Source organism: Grammomys surdaster, unplaced genomic scaffold (genome assembly GCF_004785775.1).
Source record: "Grammomys surdaster isolate TR1022 unplaced genomic scaffold, NIH_TR_1.0 65, whole genome shotgun sequence".
NCBI lineage: Eukaryota > Metazoa > Chordata > Mammalia > Rodentia > Muridae > Grammomys > Grammomys surdaster.
This window is the reverse complement of record NW_021604567.1, coordinates 4,757,502-4,775,730: the sequence shown is the minus strand read 5'-3', so window position 1 is coordinate 4,775,730 and position 18,229 is coordinate 4,757,502.

The following is an 18,229-nucleotide window of genomic DNA, read 5'->3' as shown; positions in this document are numbered from 1 at the left end:
GCACCTAGAATGGTCTTCTATGTGTTCACTTCTGAGGAACAAACTAGAAAAGCCCTAAGGATTAGCCAATGAATAACCTGTCACATTGGAAAAGGATAACATTTTTATGTAACCAGGTGATTATTTAGAGATAAGTCTTTATCCAAATCATAGTGTCTGGCTGATGCTCAGAACCAGGAAGATACCAGAGCCACAGCAATCCTGATGGAACTATTTATGGAAATGTACTCGATTTTTCAAAAACCCAACAGGAAAAAATCCTCAAATCTCCTAAGCACTCTTCTGAAATAGACCTTTAAAAACTTACATTGCAGATGAAGGAATAAAAGTTACTTATATTCAATGAAATACATGTAGTGAATAAATCTTCAAAGCTATAGATTTCTGAGCATAAGTCCAACACAGACATTTATAGGTATGCCATTTTAGAATTTCTAACTTTGGTATTGCTTTAAAAAGAAAAAGGGGAGTAAAGCTGAGACTCAATATATCCTTTAGGAGACACTTAAACACCGTGTGGCATAGCCTTCTAAGTTTGCTAAACAATTTTCTAAGACCACTGATATAGCCCGCATTTCTCCAAAAAATCAGGATACATTATGTAAATCCTGATACATAAATTATTTCTCTACAACTCACCTACCAAGAACTAACTCAAAGTTAACAGACGTGTTCTCAGTTTAGATATACCTTTAAGGTGGACTCTGGTAAGATGATATATGGTATGCAATAGGTAGTATCAATTTTATGCCAGTGTGTTTAGGAGTTTGATCCTCTGCATATACATATACTCTGCATACTCAAACAGACTCAGTTTGCAAGATTAACCAGCTGCCTCTAACTCCCACTGCTCTGACTTGCCCCATGATAATTGGCTCTTAACCTGTAATGAGTTAAGATGAACTTTCTTTCCCTTTCTCAGAGTATTTTTATTATAAATTCTTTGGGAATTACATACCTCAGTGACTTCTTTTTATAACAACCCACCAAATCCAGTTTGGACTATTCACATAGTCCACCGTATGAAGCCATCCAACAGAGTATGGTTGGTCTACCAGGAGCCACCATCTTGAAGGAAACTGACTTTCCCTCCTTGAGAAGCCACTAACTATCCATAGTTCTTCTGGTTTGGTTTTTTTGTTGTTTGTTTGTATGTTTCTTTGTTTGTTTTTGAGGAGGGGCATGAAGCCCTTCCCCAACCTCACTAAAATATTGCCTGACTTCATCTGACTTCATCTTACATAGGTCTTGTGTGGGTACCTGCAGCTGCTAAGAGTTCACATGTACAGAGCTACTTTCATGCCCAGAAGGTAGTTTTCTTCTGGTCCTCCCTGACCTCTGGTTCTTGCATTCTTTTCACCACCCTTTTGGGATGGTACCTGAGCCTCGGGGAGGGTGTTAAATAGAGATATCTCACTTGTGGCTGATCACTCCTTTTGGAACGTTTAATCACAGCAAAAGGATTCAGCTACAACAGTATTATTCCAAACAACCATTCTAGCTAAAGATCTACAATACTGAGACAACCTAATGGTTTTGTGAAGGAAATCAATGAAAAAAATATTTTTTCTGAGTCATTCCTTCTTTCTAAAATATAGCTTCAGGGGGAAGCATTCTGAAAGCTTGGGAAAATATTTCTATCACTTATATAAAACCTGTACATTTAAATATAGCTTCTAGAAAACTTTCTTTACTACATACATCTATGGTCCTCTAGTTTTCCCTAATCTTTTAAATCACACTCTTTACTTAGAGTTATACATTTTTTTATATAACTGGTATGTTTTCTGATGTCTCATAAAACCTATTTTCTTTCATGCAGGTGGTACTGTGCATGAGCCAGGAATCTCTGGGTGGTCATGTAGCCTATTCAAATGTAAATTATGTATGAGTATGATAGAACAGACGTGCAGGCACTGTTATAAGGACTCACATTGAATAATAACCCTAGAGTCCAAGGACCAAGGACAGGAGTTCTCTGCTGTTTATAGATTATTAAAGTGCAAATCTCATCAGAGAATGTTATCGATTGCTCATCCCATAAAAGCAAAGCACAACACGAGACAGAGAAAAAAAACAGAAGCTATGGATAAATTTACAGCTAGAGCTTCAAAGCACAGATGGAGAAATCAGGTGGTCTCAGTGAACAGCTCTTTGCCTTTTTCATCCTTCTCTGAGTTAAGGTCTACAGTGTGAAAGTAAAATGAATTCCTGTTGGCTCCAGCTGAAGTCAAAGCCTTACAAAGACTGCTTTTTAAAACATCGCCAGTATTGACTCAACCCATTTCTCACCCTCACTAAAAACCTGCAAGTGTTGCCATCTGAGCTCCAAGTAAGATCTCCTAGTCAACAAATCCCTGAGAGGAAGAGTCCTAGGCAATGCTTTACCTGTAATACGTGTGGCTCTGTTCCTGGCCGTGTTGTCTACAGCTGTCCTACACTCATCTCTTACTCTGACCTGTTGTACATCTTGTTTAATTGAGCTACCAGCACATTTCCAATGAGCAGCAGTGAAACCAAAAAGATGTAGAGAAAAACTGAAATCTTTATTTTGTTCTACAGTAAAAACACAAGAGAACAAGAAGATATGGAAAGGTACAGATGATAAATATGTGTATCAACATTGTAATTGAGAAATGAACCACGAAGTTATAGATAAGTTAATGATAAACCATTAAAATGAAACTAGTAATCTTAAATATATTTCTTAGGAGAGAAAATTGGCTTTGTATTACAAAACCTCTTTTTGTATAAGTATACAGATTTGTTTGATCCAATGTAGTGACTTTCACAACCACATGTGACCTACAGATATCAACGGTTAGATAGCTGATGCTACTTTTTTCCCTAAGAAGGGTAAACTACAAATTGATGGAATTTCTATTTCCATCAATTCCTTATTTTCTTTCCATTTTTCTGTATCGTTTCCAAACTGTGAAACTTAAAATGCACTAGCACCAAGGTTTTTCCTGCAATCCTGTGCCACTGTGATTTCTTGCAAGACTGGCATTGTGCTTTCTTAGAATGGGTTGGCATTTTGTTCGTGTTTTCTTTTATTGAAGATAGATTTTTTTTTCATACAATACATCCTAGTTACAGTTTTTCCCTCCCTCTGCTCCTCCCAGTATCTCCCTACTATCCCTTGGCATGTGATCCACACCCTTCCTATCACCCCTTAAAAAACAAACAGGCATCTAAGAAATAAGAAGATAAATCAAAAACAAACAAATTAGAATATGGGAAAACAGCCAAACAAGAAAAAGATAAAAGGAAAAGCACAAGAATGACATACAGATGCAGAAACACACACACAACACACACACACAGGAATCCCATGAAACTCCAAAACTAGTAGTAATGGTGTATATGTAAGAGATAATGTAAGATAGAGAGAAAGAAAATGCTATGACTACACAATAATAACAATAATAATAATAATAATAGAAGAGGAGGAAGAGGAGGAGGAAGAGGAGGAAGAAGAAGGAGAGGAGGAGGAAGAGGAGGAGGAGGAGGAGGAGGAGGAGAAGGAAGAGGAGGAGGAGGAAGAGGAGGAGGAGGAAGAGGGGGAGGAAGAGGAGGAGAAGGAGAATTATCATCATCATCATCATCATCATCATCATCATCCAAAGATGCTACTGAGTTTGCTTTGTTTTGGCCATCTATTGCTGAAGATGGGGACTACATTAAGTAGCTTGTTTCTCCAGTGTCACTCCCTTAGAGAAAATAAAACCTTCATTTGTGAGTGCTTATCAACTGGATGTAGCTTTTGGTATACGGATGGGGGGGATAGGTTGTCCACATGTCCTTTCAGCCCTAGAAACCTATTTGGTGCAGACTAATGCAGACCCTGTGCTTCCTGCTACAGTCTGAGATCATGAGTGCCAGCCCTGCTGTCTCTAGGAGGCCTTGACTCCTTGGTGTCTTCCATCACTACTGGCTCTTACAATGGATTCACTTCCTCTTCCATAGACTTCCCTGAGCTCTAAGGAGAGTTTCTTACTCTCCATTTGTTCCCATCTGCTTTAGGATGCTTTAGCTTTTCTATGGCTAAAATGGCTGAGCAGGGCACAGATCTACAGTATCATTACGAGTCACTTTTTTCACTACTTCCTTTTGGTGGAACAGTAGTTTCTGGGTTTTCCCCTAGGAAAAAATCTGGCCTATCTAGTCTAAGGTTCTTGGCCACCAGAGCAGCTCTGGGTCTGGGTTTCATCTCATGGGAGTCAGCCTTAATTTAAATCAGATACTGTTGGTTACTTCCAAAGCTTTGTGCCACGATTCCACCAGCTTATCTTACAGGACGCTCACTCTTGTAGATGGGAGGGTTTGTAGCTGGGTTGGTGTTTGGGAGTATGTAGAGTACCTTCTAATTCTAATGGGCTGGCACTATAATTTCTTACAGTAGAGTGGCACTATGATTTCTTGAAATAGAGTGATTTCTTGTCAATGCAATACTTCTTATGTATTCTCACATTCTGATGTTCAGCTCCTTTTAAAATGGTGGTTCTCGACCTTCCCTAATGCTGTGATTCTTTAATACAGCTCCTCATGGTATGGTGATCCCAACCACAAAATTATTTCATTGCTACTTTATAACTATAATTTTGCTACTTTTAAGAAGCATAAATATCTGATATGCAGAATATCCAATATAACCCCAGTGGAGGTCATAACACACAGTCTGAGAACCACTACTTTAAGAACAACAGAATGTCTGCTGATAAAAACTGTGGAAAGAGAGGTAGTGACACAGAATGAACAGAAATCAGAATTCTAAACCACTTAAAGGTTTTGTGCCTGGGTTGGTGTTATATTTCTCTTTTGGTAGCCTGTAGAATATCTTCCTTTATCAAAGACACTAGATTGTAGGAGTAAAGGCTATGTAGGCACCAGTTCAACCTCTCCATGTTCAATGAGTTCATTAGGTATTCTCTTCAGCAATAAGACCTTGCTGTCAGGTGATCTAAATTGCTGTCCTGCCTGCAAAATACTCCAGGGCAATGGTGACACACAGCTTGTGGGAGTGACCAACAAATGTGTCATTTGACTTAAGGCCTACTTCATGAGAAGGAACCATACCCAGTATTTCTTGGGTGACCAAGAACCAGGGACTAGGTAGGCCAGAGACCTAGGGTAAAACCAAACACTATTGGTCAAAAAAAAAAAAAGGTAGTGATTAAAAAGACTCCTAATATTCTGCTGTACTGAAAGATGCTTCCTCCTGCAGCAGATAGAAAAAAATACAGAGACCCAAAACCAGACATTATGCAGAGAAAAAGAGAGAGACTGGAACACAAAGCTCTAAATGGTATGTCTTATCTCCATCAAACCCCATATCTCAGATCTCAGGGAATACCCTCAAAAGAGGAGGCAGAAAAGGAGGCAGAAAATGTGTAACAACCAGAGATGAAGGACACCAGAAGAGGTCCTCTAAATGAACTAAGCAAAGCTCACATAAACTCAGAGACTAAACCCCAAAGCACAGGACTTACATGGGTCTGCACCAGGTTCTCTGTGTATGTATTATAACTTTCAGCTTAGTGTTTTTATGGGATTCCTGAGAATACAAAGGAATGGGTCTCTGATTCTTGTACCTATTGTACCTTGGGATTCTTGCCCTTCTGTTGGGTTGCATTGTGAAAGTTCAGTGTGGTGGTTATTGGCTTATTTTATATTTTATTTTGTTATATTTAGTTGTTATCTCTTAAAAGCCTTTTCTTTTCTAATGAGACAGAAAGGGAGTAGATCCAGATGGGAGGGGATATGGGGAGGAACAGGGAGTAGAAAGAGGGAAAACTGTAACTGAGATATATTGTGTGAACAAATAATCTATTTTCAATAAAAGGGGGAAAAACCTAAACTATAAAAAAAAATCTTAAATACCTTAAATTTCAACAGTTATATAACAAAGTAAAGACACTAGTTGGAAAACTGAGTCAAAGTGTTCTTCCATGCATAATATGATATATTAAGTTTGGAAAAAAATTATGACCCCAGTTCATAAACTACCTTACATATACTGCATCTTCTAGTACACACACTAAAATTGTGATTATACCAAATATTTCTATAACTTCTTAAAATCTTTAGTATTTAGAAAACTATTTGCAAAATTATATTCAATTTGAACTCTAGAAAGTAGACTAAAGTTTTGATTCCAAATTTTTGTTTCAGAAAATTGAAATATTAAAATGTACATATTCTATACTATAATCTAAAGATAAATGTATAGGTACTAAGATATTAAGAACAACATATGGGGTTGATTTAACATGTAGTAGAGAAAAAACTTGCCATATCAGTTATACAAATGTTCAATCATCAATTCAGAAAATTAGATTAAATCAATACGTATATTGTCTGCACAAGAGTAGTTATAAATTAAGAAACCACCTTATATTCATGTGAATGAAATATAATAAACACCTGCTCTTGGATGTTTGGTCTGACACCCATTACCACCTGGACTCTTGTGTTCAGATGCTCAGCATCTTTAACCGTGCTGCTTACAGGTTCCTCATGACTTACTCTGCTTTGTAACATAGTGATTATTTACAACATAGATATATCCACATATCTATATTGTATGTATCTTACACTCACACTCACACACACACACACACACACATATACATACATATGCATTCTCCTTGATCAATGGAAAGTTTCCCCTTATACTTCATATCCCCCTTTGCCTCTTTCCATTTCAACACCTCACATATTTCCCTGAGGGCAGTATGAATCTTGGCCATGATTAGTTGCTGAAACTAATACATGGTGGCAGCAAAAAGTCATTAGCTAGTCCAAGTTTTGGCCTGAGATCAACAGTGCTGGTTACAATCCACCTCTTGGTAATGACCTGGATTTTGTTAAGAATGAGAAGAGCCAAAAATCAACTAGAGTGGCTATAAACAAAAGTTTGAAATGTGATTAATGCAAAGTTCCCATCCCACTCTAACCCCATGCCTATTTAGAAAGACTATTGTTTAATCATATGCTGCCCAAGGCTATAGGTAGTAAGTCAGATTTAATACAGAGCCCACTTCCAATTGGTAATGCTCTGTTTATAAAACAAAAGAGTACCATGAAAAGAAGGTTACACAAGAGGCCAGGAACTCTGCAGCACTTCCCAGGTAGTTCAAGTTCACATGCTTTTCCTGAAAATGACCATACATAAATGCATCTACGCAGGGAAGAAGATGATACTAAGTAACCACCTTTAACCTGAAGGAGTATACACCCTGTTATTAGAATTGAAGTAGCTATTGTTAATCGCCTCAGTTTCCAACATAGAAAATAAAATCGTATCTGTCTCATAGATTTCATAGGTACACTGTAATAAGCATACGGAGAGAAGGACCTGGCCTAGAGAAAACACACCCTACAATTAAATCCCACTGGATGGCAATATCTGAGTCCACAGTTTTGTCACCAAATGCTTTAGAGTGACTACACTGAAAATGGGTCAAGAGTTGATGCCGATTTTGTTTTCCTACAAATTATTTCTTGGTTGCTTACATTTTTTACAATAATTTTATATCCATGAAACATATTCAACACATATACTACATATGTAAGGAGAGAGGAAAGGATAATACAAAAGCTATAAATAGTAAATCCTTACCAAAAAGCCAAGCTTACTTAAGAATTCTTGTTAACTGCCATCAGATGAAAATAAAATTTGAAAAAAAAATTAGGCTGCTTGAGGCATGAAAATAAGACTGGAAAAGAAAGAGATTGATTAAAACTATTATTTTTCTACTTTTATCCTTTCCACTGAATCTTCTAATGAAAGAGTTACACTGATGGGTAATCCTTCTGTGAAGCTATCTAAAGATTTTTTTTTCCTAAAATTTCTGAACCAGAAATATCTGTCATTCATCTTCTACTGGATGCATTCATCATTCATGACACTACAGCTCACACCGCCTTCGGGACAGAGGCAAAGAAGAAACTTTGTTGATGTACTATTGTTCTACCTGATCTATAATGCATTAAATTGTTATCGAACTGTGTAATATCAGCCAAGCAATCTCAGCAATAAGCTAAATAGAAGTAGGTCAGAAGTAGACCTTGATAGTTGGAGATAGTTAAGAAAGGAAATTTGGATGTGGTTACTTCTTGAGGAAAATAAACCAGCAAAAAGCACCATGATGACACAGAGTCTACTGTAAAGAGCCAGCATAAAAGGGAAAGTATAAACAAATAGATAAGGAAATCTTCCAGGATACTACTATTTCATAAAATGTCTTGCTTAACTGCCTAGTTTAAAGGAAACACCCCTGCTACTTCCTGCTAATTTCAGGAGGGCCGGGCAGAAGTAGTGTCATTGAGGTTATATGGGGTTATATATCAAGACAGTGACTCAAAACATCCACACACAAAAAAAAAAAAAAAGAAAGAAAGAAAGAAAGAAAGAAAGAAAGAAAGAAAGAAAGAAAGAAAGAAAGAAAGAGAAAGAAAGAAAGGAAAGAAAGGCCTTCATTTATAACTAAAACTATCTATAGCAGTGGTTCTAAGCCTTCCTAATGTTGCAATCCTTTAACCCAGTACCTCAGGTTATGGTGCTTCCCAACCATAAAATCATTTTTGTTACTACATCATAACTGCAATTTTGCTGTTATGAATCATAATGTAGTAAGGAGAAAAGAAACAATAATACAAAAGCCACAAATAAGTTTCTTTTCCAAAAGCCACAAATAAGCTTCTTTTCCAAAAGCCAAGATTATATCAAACACTTGTTAACAGACATTAGATGAAGTAATATTTGGAGAAAATTAGGCTACCTGAGGAGCAAAAATAAAGACAGGCAAAAAAAGGGATTCATGAAAATTACAGTTTTTTCTACCCATAGGTTGAGAAGCACTGATCTACAGAATTATCTGAGAATATTACAGTCTCATTTAGCAATTTACTCTGCACAGACTCACTGCATAATCAACTGATTGATTTATCACATTTGACTGAAGAACCTTCGAGATATTGAGATACCTGCCTGCCTATGATTAGTATGTAGTAGACATGCACACTACTAAACAGAAGTAAATAAGAGAGAGAAATGGCATCCTATGAGCTGAAAAATATGTAGAGTTGGGGCACAAATGAACAAGAGAAAAGACAGTAAGACTTCCAACGAGCAGTCATATATAAGTTAAGCTCTGACAATGGAAGAGTTAATGAAGAGAGCTATATTTTCCTGGAGGGAAAAAAGATTTGGGATGTGAGAGCAAGAACAAGAGAAGTAAATCCACTGGTGAGAGTGGATTTTTTCCGGCTAGAGTTCAGAATTCTAGTTTTCATGTGTTCAGAAAGGAAGCTAAACCAGATAGCAGGCTCCACATCAAAAGCCTTGTGAGTCATGCCAAAGAAGGAGTTTGGAAGCCAAAGAGCATCAGAAAGCCAGTAAAGGACTGTAAGCTGATTAGTGACACAACAGGAATTGTAGAGTGATTGTGCTGATAGGGATGAAGAGGTTGAAGAAGTTACGAAGCTGAATTATCATAGAATAAAAGCACAATTACTATTGCTACAAACAAATGCCATAGCAAATGAAAACACAATACAAGCAAAAGCAATCCATCTTAAAAGAGGGTACACAATAGATACAACCAAGATAAACACAGAAATAGGGCAAAATGAAAGATGTGTTTGACACAAGCAATAGGAAAGACACCCACCCTGTATGATCTTAGGCTAATGGGAAGGTTGGAATGATGACAGAGAAAAGAGAAGGGTACCTTTACACATGCTAGAGAATTGTTTTCTTATAGGATCCATAAAAAGAAAGAGAACAGGTCAGAAATAATGCCAATGGGGAATACACAGTTATAACTTTTTCTCTAGTAATTAAATTTTTCTCCAATAACTAGCTTTTCATACAAAAATTTAAAAAATAAAGTATTTTTCATTCCTAGTAATTAAGTCATTGATTACAAGAAAAAAAAGGCTCAAATGAATTTGACAAAGGTAGCAGTGCTTACAGTTTCTGCACTCTGGAAAGAAAGTTAATTAGACTGGCCAAGGAGAATTGTTGGGCAATTGGGATTCACTCCAAAGGATGGAACTGGAAAATACCATCTTTCTGGGGCTTCTACAGGGAAAGTATAAAAAGCCGGGGTATTCAAAATATCACACACTCCATTTGAACATGGTGACTCCTGAAGATTACTTCGACACTGGGTAAGAGTGAGCAGAGATGCCTGAAGTAACTATGGGGGAGACAGAACTGGAATTAAGAGGCAAAGGTTAGAGTCTGCAGAGTGCAGGGAGAAAGGAAAGCCTGTAGGCAGTGCGCACATACTTTGCAAACACAGTGATTTTGGCAGCGATATCCACTTTACCTGTGGTTACACGAACCCAGGTAGGGCCAGACAGGACATTTGCAAAAGTATGCATACATATAAAATACCTTTTCTAGCAATCTTCATCCCTCCAGAGCATGAAAAGATGTATATTGGAGTAATTTAAGGTTTGAGATTATCTGGACAACAATGTTAAAATATAAAAAAAAAAAAACCACAATGGTCCCAGTCACATACAAGTAGATCTGTCAGAAGTCTGACAGATGAGAAAATAGAAAACTAAATAAACAGTTTTTTTAAAAAAATCTTAAAGTAGAAAAACTGTATATGCACCAAAAAAAAAACCCACACATCGAAATACTTGGATTTTCAAACTATTTCTTTGGGAGGGGTGCTGCGTCCATGTGGAGTCAGCCTTGCCTTCCACCTTCATTTGGGTTCCACAAGTCACACTTTGGCCAGCGCGTCACAATGTGAGCCGTGCTGTCCCCTCCATACGGAGCTTCTCAGAGTAAAAGACAAAGGACTTAAAACTGAAAAGTGAGCTAACATGAGACACTGAAACAGGACAGACAAGAAGATTATCATGCTGCTTGTGTTTTTTAGACTGTCCAACTCTAATAAAAATCACATTAGTGTGACTTCAGTCAACATTAGGAAACAAAGGCCTATGGCACAAAGAGAAAGCATATCACAAAAATAGGATACATGTTATTTAAATAATTGGACAGGAGTGTCTACGTCAGTAGATCTTGAAGCACTATCAACCCCTGGAACAAACTGGAAATTAATTGGTTTTTTTAACATAGTATTTTACTATTTATATTACATTTTGCCAGATCATGTTAGGTAATTTTCAGAGAAACTTAACCTGGTAAAATGGAAATTGACCCACATCCCAAACCAGTTTATTGAAGGAGAAAAGATTCATGAGCTATAAGCTAGAAACAAATAAACATCTTTCTAAGACTTGAGAAAACCTTGAGTCCTAACAAGGGAGAGCTACTGGTTACTAGACTCTGATCCACTGTGAATAAGTAGCTGCACCAGTACTTTGGTTTATTGGTGACATTATGCATAAACGTACAAAATTTTAGATTATGAAATTATATTGTCACTTTAAGAAAATAATTGTGGGTTTTCTTTTTAAACAGTAATTTTGTGTGGACATAGCTATGTATTTATAGAATTCATTATGATTCTATATATTCACAATTAAGGCTCAAGACTGTTTATTACTTATGAGCGATTCTCTGCTGATTTCCGACCATTTGAAATACTAAAGTTAAGGTTTTATATACAAGATATAAATCATATACTGAGTGCTTACATGGTGTTGTGAAGGCATTGATTCAACAGTATCATGATACAGAATGTCAAGTATTACAACCTCCTAAGGAAATCTGAATTCTTTGTTTAGTTAATTATCATGGCTCCAAAGTGGCCTACTGTAAAAAGGTCTCTCAGCAAACTGCTTTTAGAGCTGTGGGCAGTTTGCAGGGCTTACAGTTCTTTTCCCCTCCACACAGGATCTCTGTGTTTATCGGCCTCTGTGTTATATGTATCATTGCACTTTGATCTATATGCAACTCTGATTCATAATCAAGCTACAATGGTGACTTAAATAGTCTTCCAGTCTTCTCTAGTGGGTTTGAATTTGAACATCAACTCTTTGTTATCTTAATAAATAGATTCATCAGTTTACCGTGGATAAAGAATTAAAACATGTAAACCTCCAAGTCCTATTACTCAATAGCTTTCTTAAAGCTGCCAGGCCCAGACTGATAATTACCACATCGTATGCCTGTTGCTTCCCTCATTATCTTATTATCTGCTCTTAATATCCTTAGCAATTAAGATCGTATCCAGTGTGTCTGGAGGAAGGGTGACCTGGACCAGACTTCCTAAGATGTTATCTGCTGCAGGCACTGAAGCTGTGATGACAATCTGATGAAAACAACACTGAAAAGAAAAATAAAGCTACCTCAGTCTTTGTTCCAGGGAAGAGAGCTGCTCCTCTCTCTTGTTGCTGCTGCTTTAGGTATCTACAATATTATGTGCACTGTGTTAGCTCATCTACATTGAAACTAAGACTCCCAGAATCTTCTCTGTTCATTTCCAACTCCTCTAAGCCAAAACGAGGTACTCTAGATGACATTTTAACCACAGAAACCAAGTACCATAACCTTTTATACTGGGGAGGTCAGTTCAAGACACCAGGGGCCATTGCAACCTAGGCATGTTGTTTCTAGTAGGCTGGCTCAGCTGAAATGGAGCACCAGTCACAGGTGGAACTTTTCCTCCCACTGTGGAACTTTTCTTCTTCCATTTCTCTGAGTCCTGAGCCAAAGTGTCCCACTTATGTAGCATCGCCTCAAGGTATCCATCCCAGCTTTGACTTAAGTCACAAGGTATACTGATGATAAAGTGTTGAGGTAGCAAGAGAGCTATCTACATCCCAACTCATGCTTCATGTGATTTAATCTGTCCTAGCCATCCTCTAGATGACTGGAGAAAGAATGCTCCTCTTTCTCTGTCAGCCATACTGACTTCAGATCCTGAATCTAGTATAGAAAAACAAGTTGATATAACACTTTAATCTGCTCCACAGATGTATACAGTTAAATGATAAATGTCTTACTACTTATCACTCCTAGTGACTATTTCTCTCACTCAAACTGACTAATATATGAATTTCCACTTTTACTAGATTATCAAACTTAATAAATTACATAATAACCTATTTCATATTATCTATTGAAATGTAGTTTAATAAAAGACAAAGAACTACAGAAGTTAATTCAGTTATATGAGAACACTAGTCTTAAATAGAATGAGGATGAATTTTATAATTTCAATCTTGGAAGCAGATTCCTAAAATTAACAAAATGAAGAATTAGTTCTTTTCATACTTTTGAAATTAAGAATCTACAATAGAGTTCAAGACGTGCTCACTATCTCATGGTGAAAACATCAGTTACTGAAACCAGAACAGAGCTAACAAACTTACTCATGAAGGTTTTCCCTCAATTTTCCCCACACAAGCTACTGGTATAATTCTTAATACACATTAAATTTGATTTATTAGCTGGTTCCTTACCCAAGAGAGGATAAGATGTTTTAAGAGTAAAAAAGAAGACAGGGGTGAGGGAAACAGTGAAAATTTCTGAAATACCTTACAAGAGTGACAGAGATGGAACTTTGTATGTATTCTATGACTCCTTACTTTTGTTTCTGTTGTATAGAGCCTAGCATGATGAGGTAATGGCATATCTAATACTGAGTCACCTGATGTCACTTAACAACTCAAATTACAAGATGCATTTGCTGCTATTGCAGAATGCAAAGCTGAAAGGCCCAAGATCACCTGCAATCCAGTTTTTAAAAAGGTACGACTATTGGCCCATAACAAGGCTTCAGAGAGAGCTCACTAAAGGAAAGTTGTACAAAGACTGAACTGTGTTGCTGCTATGCACCTATAAAGCAGCTAAAGGAACAGAAAAAAGATACTGAAGTCAAGAGGGTTCTATGGCAAAATTATTCATCCAAGTCCTACTTGTGATTAATACTTTATTCAAATGATTATAGAAAATTTGAGAAGTTTATTTTCCATTAGTTGGTATAAAGTCTACACTAGTCGATTCCAAGCTAGAGTCTAACTTTTCTTAAGGTAAGAAGTCTCTAAATAATGTCAGTTATAAATTTAGCTTATCGATAGTTGAAAACAAGCACACCAGTGACCATATTAGAAGACAGACTACAAAGTACATCTGACTTTATAAAAAACTGAAATTATTACAGTAAGTTTGCAAAAAGGCAGTTATATACATGAGTCATTACAGATTAATGACATTTCAAAATGTAAAAATATAACAGGTATGATAACAAAATAAGGAAAGCATTAGAATTGGAAAATTGAAGATGTAGCTTAAGAATAAATAAAAGTAAAAAGACTATTTTAAGTAGATTAACAAAGAAATAATAAATACAAGAAATAGAAATGCAGAACTTAATACCCCATTTCCAGCTGCTACTGCAGACTATGCCTTTTCTCAGTCTATGAGATATCTCAGAAATTGTAATAAATTCTCCTTATTGCTTAACCTGTTTCAGTTGGTTTTCTGACCCTTAAAATAAAAGTAGCTATCATTAATAAAGTCTATTTATCACTCTGGAGAATTATAAGAGTGTTGACTCCAGAGACATTTAAGCTTTGCCAGATACTATTACCATGCCCAAATGAAGTTTAAGACTGTAAATAGAAAAAAAAAAAAAACCCTTGTCTGTTTCACATAAAGAAATTAATATTACTCTTTTAATAACCAAAGTATGTGTTTGTAGTACACACTGTCAGAGAAGCATCCACATATAATTACTAAGAATCTACTTCCTAGGGTTTCCTATGGTCCCCCCAGGGTCTTCTCCAATCAAACCAAGCAAAGAATAAAGGGGTAGGAAAAAAATCATGAAAAGCTTACTGGGGCAAGCCTAGAAAAGAAGCTCACTCCTTTCTCCCCCAATGTATAGGACTCAATCACAATGTCACATGGAACTGAAACAGGTATGGGCAAGAGTCTCACTGGGAAACCAGGCAGACACCAACCACAAGATTCCCAGTGACATCTTTTGTTTTAGAAAAGAGAATAGCCTTTCTTGGCAGACAGTCATCTGTTTCACAACAAATACTACTTTGTCTTTTGTGAAGTTGATACACAGAATATAAGTTGTATTCAATATTCAATAAATTCTAGCATTTCAAGAATTTAGGAAAGATGTATATGTATCAGCTTTTCAGATATTAATCTTAGATTAGTATTGGTATTTGTATCCTAAGTAATCTATCCCAAGTTTTTTAAGAACTTACTTCAACCTTAAAAATAAATTAACCTGAAGATGCGTTTGGTGATGAACAATTGTAATACCAGCACTAGAGTCTGAAGCAGGAGAATTACCATGAATTTGAGACCAGCATGTACTGTATAGCAACTACCAAATTTTGTCTATAAATTAATTAATTAATTAATTAGTAAATGAATAAATAGCATCCATGCCTAAACATATCATTTATTCATAACAATCTTCCCTTTGCCACTCACCTAAATGCAGATACCATATATACAATGGAATTTGAATAAAAAATTAATTGACTTTTTTTCTGCATAAAGCTGATTCTTTTCTCTTGGCATAAGGAGATAAGTACAATTAAGGGGTTATAGATATCCTGAAGATCCCAACTTCAATTCAAGCTAATGCCTAAGCAAATCCCCAGAAGCTGGCAAAAATAGATGGCTTCCATATGATAAACTCAAGATTCTAGCTATCTGCTTTTTCACAAAAAACAAGGTGCTCTTTCTATATGTGACTTAGCAACAACTATCAATATTAGCATATCTTCATTACAAATATCCGTGTGATGCCAAAATAATAAAAATGAATATTATCATTTCCTTTAAAAAATTATCTGTATTTACTGCACTCAAAATGGCAACATTATAAAATTACAGAATTACACAGAATTTTATTTATAAAATTAAAATTATAGAATTACACAGTATATAAAACTGATGGTAGGGCTTTATGATACACAAATATGAACATAAAAAGGAAAAAACAACTATGGTGCCACCTTTCTATCTCTTTGTCTTTTCTTTTCTTTTCTTTTTTTAACTCTGTGTAGCCCTGGATGTCCTGGAACTCACTCTGTAGACCAGTCTGACCATAAACGCAGAGATCCACCTTCCTCTGCTTCTGGAGTGCTGAGATTAAAGATTTGTGTCAACATCACCTTTATAGCTGACACTATGATGCTTATTAATGGATCTGTTGAGGAGCTGCAGTCAGGAGTAGGGCACTGGTTGCTATGCTAAGTGCTTTAAACTTCATACCACTATTACTGACAATTTACAATCAAGGAAGCTGCGTTCTATATCTTGCCCATGATCACCTTACCGGGAAGCAGAGGAGCTGAGAACCAAGCACAGATCTGTTTAATGAGGACTCTGAACTAACTCTGAGTACAAACAAGGAGCAGGCCAGCACCTTTTCCCAGGCTTCCTGAGCTTGTGACATTCCTCCTTCTGTTTGTCACATGAGTCTTTTATGACACACTGTGTTCTCACTGAATATCTTTGTTCAGTTGCACAAGCTTCCCCTAACATATCAGTGCTTCCTGCTCCAGAGGAAGCACAGACTTAAAAAGAGAATATTATTACAAACGCAACAAACCAACTAGTACAAGAATAGAGAAGAAGATTATAAGTACATCTAGGCATTTTTCATATTAATTACCCCACTGGATATTTTTCTATGATAGTTCTAAAATGCAAAATAGTGTTTTCCTTTCATGTGACAGAGTTAAGACTGTAATGCCATTTCCTGAGAGGTTATGGGACTATTTAGATGGTTTATCTGCTCCTGGTTTAACTTCGGTACCTGGTATCTGTCTAGGAAATTGTCCATTTCATCCAGGTTTTCCAGTTTTGTTGAGTATAGGCCTTTGTAGTAAGATCTGATGATTTTTTTGAATTTCTTCAGTTTCTGTTGTTATGTCTCCCTTTTCAGTTCTGATTTTATTAATTTGGATACTGTCTCTGTGCCCTCTGGTTAATCTGGCTAACGGTTTATCTATCTTGTTGATTTTCTCAAAGAACCAACTCCTGGTTTTATTGATATTTTGTATTGTTCTTTCTGTTTCTATTTGGTTGATTTCAGCCCTGAGTTTGATTATTTCCTGCCTTCTACTCCTCCTGGGTGTATTTGCTTCTTTTTGTTCTAGAGCTTTTAGTTGTGCAGTCAACTTGTTAGTGTGTGCTCTTTCCAGTTTCTTTTTGTAGGCACTTAGAGCTATGAGCTTTCCTCTTAGCACTGCCTTCATGGAGTCCCACAAGTTTTGGTATGATGTGTCCTCATTTTCATTGAATTCTAAAAAGTCTTTTATTTCTTTCTTTATTTCTTCCTTGACCAAGTCATCATTGAGTAGAGAGTTGTTCAGTTTCCATGTGTACGTGGGTTTTCCATTGTTTTTGTCATTATTAAAGACCAGTCTTAGTCCGTGGTGATCTGATAAGATGCAAGGGATTATTTCAATCTTTTTGTATCTGTAGAGGCTTGTTTTGTGACCAATTATATGGTCTATTTTGGAGAAGGTACCATGAGGTGCTGAGAAAAAGGTATATTCTTTTGTTTTAGGATGAAATGTTCTATAGATGTCTGTTAAGTCCATTTGGTTCATAACTTCTGTTAATTTCAAAGTGTCTCTGTTTAGTTTCTGTTTCCATGATCTGTCCATTGCTGACAATGGGGTGTTGAAATCCCCCACTATTATTGTGTGAGGTGTAATGTGTGTTTTGAGCTTTAGTAAAGTTTCTTTTATGTATGTAGGTGCCCTTGCATTTGGGGCATAGATGTTCAGAATTGAGAGTTCACCTTGGTAGCTTTTTCCTTTGATGAGTATGAAGTGTCCTTCCTTATCTTTTTTGATTAATTTTGGATGGAAGTCGATTTTATTTGATATTAGAATGGCTACTCCAGCTTGTTTCTTGGGACCATTGGCTTGGAAAATTGTTTTCCACCCTTTTATTCTGAGGTAGTGTCTGTCTTTGTCACTGAGGTGTGTTTCTTGTATGCAGCAAAATTCTGGGTCTTGTTTGTGTATCCAGTCTGATAGTCTGCGTCTTTTTATTGGGGAATTGAGACCATTGATGTTAAGAGATATTAAGGAAAAATGATTGTTGCTTCCTGTTATTTTTGTTATTAGAGGTAAAGTTATGTTTGTATCTTCTTTTGGGGTTGTTGGAAGATTACTTACTTGCTTTTTCTAGGTTGTAGTTTCCCTCCTTGTGTTGCCATTTTCCATCAATTATCCTTTGAAGTGCTGGGTTTGTGGGAAGATATTGTGCAAATTTGGTTTTGTCATGGAATATCTTGGT